The sequence below is a fragment of the Seriola lalandi genome, unplaced genomic scaffold (genome assembly GCF_002814215.2).
Source record: "Seriola lalandi dorsalis isolate HSWRI2012SDOR001 ecotype SW California unplaced genomic scaffold, Sedor1 jcf7180002054767, whole genome shotgun sequence".
Classification (NCBI taxonomy): Eukaryota; Metazoa; Chordata; class Actinopteri; order Carangiformes; family Carangidae; genus Seriola; species Seriola lalandi.
Window position 1 is genome coordinate 2,678,830 of NW_019525320.1, and position 7,524 is coordinate 2,686,353.

The following is a 7,524-nucleotide window of genomic DNA, read 5'->3' on the forward strand; positions in this document are numbered from 1 at the left end:
CCACCACCACTCCACCACCACTCCACCACCACTCCACCCCACCCATCCATCTTAGCTCTCGAGCTGCACTACAGTGAAGTTTTAACATAGTGCTTTGTCTGCTGTGTCTGACTGATTTACTGGATATCGTGGCCTTAATACTGCTACACACACTCACATACACATCCATGCACGTACAACTAACTGACCACGGAAACAATAAATTTACACTCGAGCTCAGGCCTGAGTATTTTATTGACCAATAAAGGCCACACACAGCCCCCCCCCCCACACACACACACACACACACACACACATCCACTCCGTTCCTGCTGTTTGCACACCATGCAGTCACTCACACACACACACACATCTATTATTGAAACAATCACTATTTACTGTGGGGTCCTCTGAGTCTCAGCACATGGAGGCATGTTATACTCTGCCTGGTTTCACTGCTGCTGAGTCTGTGGTTTGCAGACTTACATTAAATGGCATTTCAAGGATTGACAAAGAAAAGGAAATAAATCAGCTAATTGTCTTCTAATTTAGTCAAATGAAACAATGTCAGCTTTAATCAGACTTTGTGACCAATCCATTTGAATGTAAACACGCACACATACACATATTCACTTTTACAAAGTAACTCATGCACACTCTTTGCCAAAGAGCCCAGTCTGTGTAACTCGTTGAAGGTGCACTGGTGCGAAGCTCATGATCAATGTCTTCTTTATTATTAATGGAGCATTTAAATAACACAGGTTGAGGCATGTGTATTATTTATGGTATTAATATCACTTCTCAACCCCACACAGCGTATCCTCCCCACGTTATCCACATGAGATGCACACACAAACACACACACATATGAATGCACACATTTGAGCCATGTTAAAATCAGACACAGATTGGGCAAAGATAAACAACCAGATTAAAAATTAACACCTGTGTGGCATGAATGTTTGGCCACTGCATCATCGGCTTACTTCCTTTTGCCACTGGTAAACTGCTGACAGTGGCCACTTGGCAATTTGCTGTGGACAAGAGTCACTAAACACTATCAATTTCTATCTATTTCACCAGTGTTAAATTGTAACGCTAACCTCAACCTTTAGCCATAACCTTAATCCTGCCACCAGTCCGATAGATCATTAGACTTTAGCATATTTAGTGCTATTGGCATGTCTGTCCTCTGTGACCATGTCCATTAGTCTTGGCAAATAGAGCAGCCATCAGTAATGAAGACACACTACATAGTCCCTAATGGCTTGTGGAAGGGATGTAAACAAGGTCAAAAGTAAAACCCAAACAGCTCATCACAATGGGAAGAAAATGAAAGGAAACCAACATCACGGCCAGGCAATAACTCAGCACACAGCAGCAGTGACAAACAAAGCTATTTGTAAAAAGAAAAGGTGGGCAAGAGGCTTGTTCTGGGGAGAAATGATGTTACCAGGTACGTTGCCTACATTTCAACTTGGCCTGTCCTCTACTGTTGAGAGGCCCGGGGAAAACACCGAGTGTCTCTCACAAGCTCTGTGCTGCTCAGCGAGACCAGGAGGACACTGTTTTTTGGGATTTTTTTTTTTATTTTTTTTTTTAAATCTACAACTTATAAATAGAGGGCAGCTTCTGAGGGACAGAAACAAGGAAGGTCACACTGACACAGTCACGACCAGGGAGGGACTGACAGAGAGAAGTGCCATACACAAGCTGTGTCTGAATTGTTCTGACATCACAAAGTACTAATAGACAGGAAATGTTGTAGTTTGAAGTTCATGTTTGTTCTTTGATAGTTAAATTGGGGAGACTTAGGGACTTGATCTTAAAGAGTTGTTAAATTAACTTATTTGACAGTGTGCGGAACAAGAAAAGTTAAAAAGATATGTGAGGAGCCTTTGGTGGTTAAACTCCATCATTGTGTCATTATTTTTCCTTTTTTTTATCAGGTATGGATGGATGTGATGTGGGGCAGGTCCTCTGATGAGCTCAGTCAGTTGAGGGACACATAGACAGCTGATTCTGATGAAACTGGAGCTGAATGGGGGTGTGGGGGTGTCACATTGATCTGATGTTGACGTTACAGCTGACAGAAGCAGAGAAAGGAACAGCTTATAGTCAGGCAGCAACACAGATGATTGGCTCACAGAGGTCATGGCAAAATGCGATTGGTTGAACTGAAAAGTGTGAATGTCTTTGGCCAGGTGGTTGAGCTGGAAGTGGCAAAAGAAAGAGAGAAAAAAAAAAAACAGGCATGAAGATGGTCTTTTTAATTGAGGTCAGATGAAAATGCAAAATGAATAATGAGCACAGATTGAAGACAAGTCAAGTCAAGTCAAATTTTATTTGTATGACCCAATATCACACGGAAATTTGCCGCAAGGGGCTTCATAATCTCTACTGCATACGACACCCTCTGTCCTTACACCCTCAAGACATTTAAGTGTGGAGTGACATTTTGCATAGATGATCTTCAGATCAAGCCTCAAAAAAGTTATAACATGGATTTTTGAGTTTTGAAAGTGCTTGTTTAGCACAGTCAATTACAAATGACGACAAAAGGGCCAAAGAGGAAATGAGGTCATATCTCAGCAACGCTATTATGTATGAAATCTAATCTTTGTACATGGACTCAGGACCCCATCAGGAGGTAGGTGAAGAAATCTGGTGTCCTTTGACCTCTGGGGGGCGCTGCAATACGAAAATTAGCATTTTGCCTAACAGCTGTTGATGCTTTTGCCTTAACATCAATATTCCTGTTTGTAGTCTTTACCAAAATTGATTCGGATGTTCTTCGAACCAAGCCTGACAAAATGTATTTGTCGGTTTTTTGATTTGCAAAAGCGTCTTTGTGAGAATCTGATATTATATTATACAAGTACATATACAGTATATACATATATCATATATATCATATGTATTACACTGTTCATATTGTGTTCTAGTCTCTGTATGTATGAACACGGAAACTGCTACAGAAACACACAAAGCTAATTACTATCAGTGTGAATGTCAATATACAGAGAGACAAGCACCCCATTATCAAGATCTAACTGGCTGCTATATTTAGAAAATGTGAACTGTGACAAGGACTCTGGATATTACAAATTTTTTGCAGCCTGTGAGTGAAGGAATCGTCATGCTCCATGACTGACAACAAACGTTTGTGGGAGCTTCTTGTGTTCACAGCGACCTACCAGAGCGAAATGCTGAGTTACATATCTGTCTCTCATTTGCACTTGTTCTCACACTCACTATCCCTCTCCCCTCCCTGTGAATGATATTCAGTTGCACGTTAATCCGCCCTGGATATTAATTACAGTCTCCATTAACATTTAATAAATACTTCCCAGGTGGGCTTACTGCTGAGTGAACAGAGAGCCTTATCAAATATTAGGCCTTTAATTGGCCTTTCACTCCAATGAATGGCTTTTTAATTAGCGTGCAGTTATCATTCCTCCACCAACCACAGGGCCAGGCTGATTAGCACGTGCAGATGTGCCAGTTTTGCTGAGTGAGGGCATCTTAATGACCTGAGGTAGGCCACTCGTTGCATTCTCCATTCCTGTGGCCAAGGGAGGGATAGCGCAATCTGTGGGTTGCAGGCCGCAGCCAGACACTAAGTGATTGTCTGGTTACAGCATGGAGATCTACGAGGACGGAAAGCTTACAGTTTTTTTTACACCACACTTCTTTAAGTCATGTGCCCACATGTACATTAGAACGGTTTCTGTTTGCTCCTGTTCATACTGGCCATTAAAAGAGCCCTGTGTAAACATTTTCCCATTGTAAGTGAGGGGGATAAAATCCAAAAATGAATTTGTGCTGTGTATTGTACTATTGTTTCAAAAAACCCTGTCGATATGAAGGAAAGCGAGGAACCACTCTGAACTGATTTCCAGCACTGAGCTAAGGAAATAATAAGACGGACACTCAGCATGATTGCAGTCAGGTCTACCTGACCTGCATGCACCTGCAAATGTGAGGGAGAACAAGCGAACCCAGAAAGGAACAGGATATTGTAACAGAAGGACAAATCCCTGAGCAGCTGTGTGTCCCTTCATTTAATTTCATCATTGAAACATTAATCCTTCAGGTATATTCAAGAGTTTCCTCACCATTAAATAGGTGCCAGCAACTTAAAGTGTGATTAAGATTTGATTGAAAGAATTTATAACCCAACTAAATAAATTTCATTGGTTGATTTAGAGGCTCTTCAGTTCTAATAAAGCATTTCTTTTTTTGGAGGTATTGAATTTTATCACAAAATACCTGCAATCAGCAAACTGGTCTAAAAATATGTGCATCAGCATTGACCGTCAAAAATCGATACGGCTCAAACACTAAAGCGAGGACGTTCAAAATAAATATGGAGACAGAGATGAATCGAACACTCTACACTACATTTTTGATTAACAATTATATAATACACAATCATTATTTTCCTACTTCATGCTTTTTCCAAGGCTCTCGAGCAACGCTTTTTTTCAGTTGAATCAGTAAGGAGACTTTACTCCCGCTGGGGCCGTAGGGTGTGATGCAACACTCAAATATGAATCACTGCCATATCCGGACTACCACCAATTATTATACACACACATACTCCCAGGCGCAAACACACATATTCACACCAATGTGCAGAGGGAACACAGCAGGAGAGAGTGACGGCTGTCACAAACACTTAACATCACACAGACATAGACACCATCCTCAAGCTTTGGATGTAGCACTTTCACACATACACACTCACACATACGCAAATCAGTCTAAGTCAGAAGTCTCTCTCCTGTCTCCTAGTGCTTTAATCAGCATATGTGGAACAAGATGATGTTGAAAAGCATAAGGAAGAAACACACCCAGCATGTACAGAGTGATTCTTCAATCCAGTCAGAACTCACTGCTTCCATCATTAATGGGATTATTAGGTTGTAGTAACTGCGACAGAATTGAGTGTATGCAGGTAATGGTGGTGGGGCGGGGGGGCCGTTTCCTTATAGTGATCGGATCGGTGAAGTTCATGGGATGCTTTCAGCTGATGATGTACACTGAGGATAACGCAAGCCTTGAGAACTGTTGGTCTTCACTTAATGGAACAAGAGGAAATAGCAGAAAGTGATGCACAGTTGGTTCAGCAATAATTCCTCTCTATTATCTACATGTCTCTCTTTGTTAATGTTTCAACATGAAATTTGCAAACAAAATAACTTCTTTGAACGTTTTCACTGGAGCCTCAAAAGTATTCAAATGAAAAGTGTACTGCACATGCATGTGTCTATGTGCAGAATTTGGAAATAATGAATCTTTAGATCTCTCTATGCAACCTCATATCATTAATCATAAGGAGGTATGCAGTTAACAAGTTTAGCAACAAGCCTGCACACACACACACACACACACACACACACACACATACACACACACACACACACACACACACACACACAAAATAAAATTCTTTTATGTTTGCACTTTTAAAGTAACCAGAGAGCATAAATAGATGACACAAAATAGAAGGCAGGCAGGTAGAAGTATATACTGAAAATATGATGACTGTGCAAATCAGTAAAGGCAGCAGATAGAACCTTTATGTGCATTTGCAAACCTCTCACTACAAATCTATTTATAAAATGGTTAAAGATAATTAATATGCCCTCATAACCAAACTACCATCAACTAGATGCTCCTTCTTTGAAACCTTAGTGGGACACGTTCTCCAAATTACGAGCAAATGATGCTCATTATGCAACTCACACTATGCAATACAGATTTAGTGTTTGTGTGATGCACTTAGCAGTGAGCCTGTTAGGGAGCCAAAGAGAAAGATCTTTAAGGAGGGGTTGTTGCACAATTCTTCACTAAAATATCTAATTAGGAACAGAACAATCAGCAGTGAGCAGTGATTCATGTCCACTTTATCCTGTCAGTTTAAACCAGTCCAGTGTCGTCATTATTGTGCATGTTGCCGTAAATCTGCGAGGACCCTAAATGCATTAGCAGATGTTCAGCCAGTATGACAGTTGGTGACAGTGGTTAAAATGGTCAGGTGGGATGTCTTCAGAAAAGCATTAGAGTTTTAAAGTCAGACCTCACAAACTCCAGAGTCACTCCACCTTCTTACACCGAGGACACTGAAGTTTAGGACAGTCCAGACCAAACCCCAAAGCCAGCAGAGCGTGGGCCCATTTTGCCGCTGGTGTTTCTTTTCGGGAGCTCAGGAAACCTGTCTCGACCTCTTTTGCCAGAGGGACCTTGTGTCATCTCATGTCCAAAAACAGAGACACTACTGGGTTGAGGGAGGTCTGAGCTTTATGGCTGAAATTATACAAGAGGCATGCTCATGGTTAAATGAAGAGCTGAGTGAGGGGAGCCAGCCGAAAGCGTTCGAGTGGTACTTTAGAAATGATAAGAGCTCCCTCTAGAGGTCGGCCCACACTGCAGTGGACACGCATCAACTTGCTCTCTCCCCTCCTTTCGTTCACTGTGTCTCTGTTGTAATGATGCAGATTTCCCCTGGTCCAGGAATTTGGTTTGATGAATCCTGTAAACAGGGTCTCGACACAACACTGACAGACGGCTCCATTGAATTACAGCAACGCATGAAAAAACGCTGACGTCAGCTGACACCTGCCTCTCCCCGGGTCCAGTGACTTCAACCATGATGATCTCATGTGATAAGAGCATCATTTTCTGCACTGACCCCTTTTTGCTCTTTTGAACTCCTCAACTCTGTCCTCCTCCTTTTTTTTTTTTTCAAAATCACCCTTTTGACCTCCGACTCAGAACACTCCCTTTGTCTCAGCCCAGCTTACCTCACACCCACCAAAACAAACACACACACACACACACACACACACACACACACACACACCGTCTCTCTTTCTCCTGCACTCATCCGTTTTCTCCAGCAGCTCCTCCTCCGTGGCTTTAATGCAGTCTGAGAATGTGTCTGCTCTGTCAGCCAGACTCACTGTCTTTTCCCTTCATTAGACTTAAAGGAAGGAAAATGTCTTTGTGTTTGCCATTTTTCAGTATCCACTCTGAGCAGGGGGAGCACACGCACACACATGCACATCCACACACACACATAAATTATTTACACTTCTATCAGCGTTAATGGACCCGTCAATTGCTTTACGGGCTCAACCTATAAGTCCTCCGCGAACTGTCTTCTTCCCCTAATGAACAACAGCTTCACAGCTTCATATATATTTGATCTAAGAGAATGTATATGACATGCTGAATGATAATGGATAGTCATCCTGCCGTTATACCATATTAAACCCTTCTTTGCTCTAAAAGTAAGGATTATAATATCTCAGACGGCATTACTTAGGAGTCCTGAGCTGAGCCATACTGAAATCTCTTTTTCTACTACTATACTTTTTTCTACTTTGCTCTTATTCTTCTTTCATAATACCCAATCGAGCCTCTCTTTGCTGAAAACCGAAGCTTCCCACCTACAGTATGTGTTCACTCTACCGTGAATAGGTTCTTCCCTTTGCCCTCTCTTGCGCTCTCTTCCCAGTGTCTGTCTCTTCAGCGGCA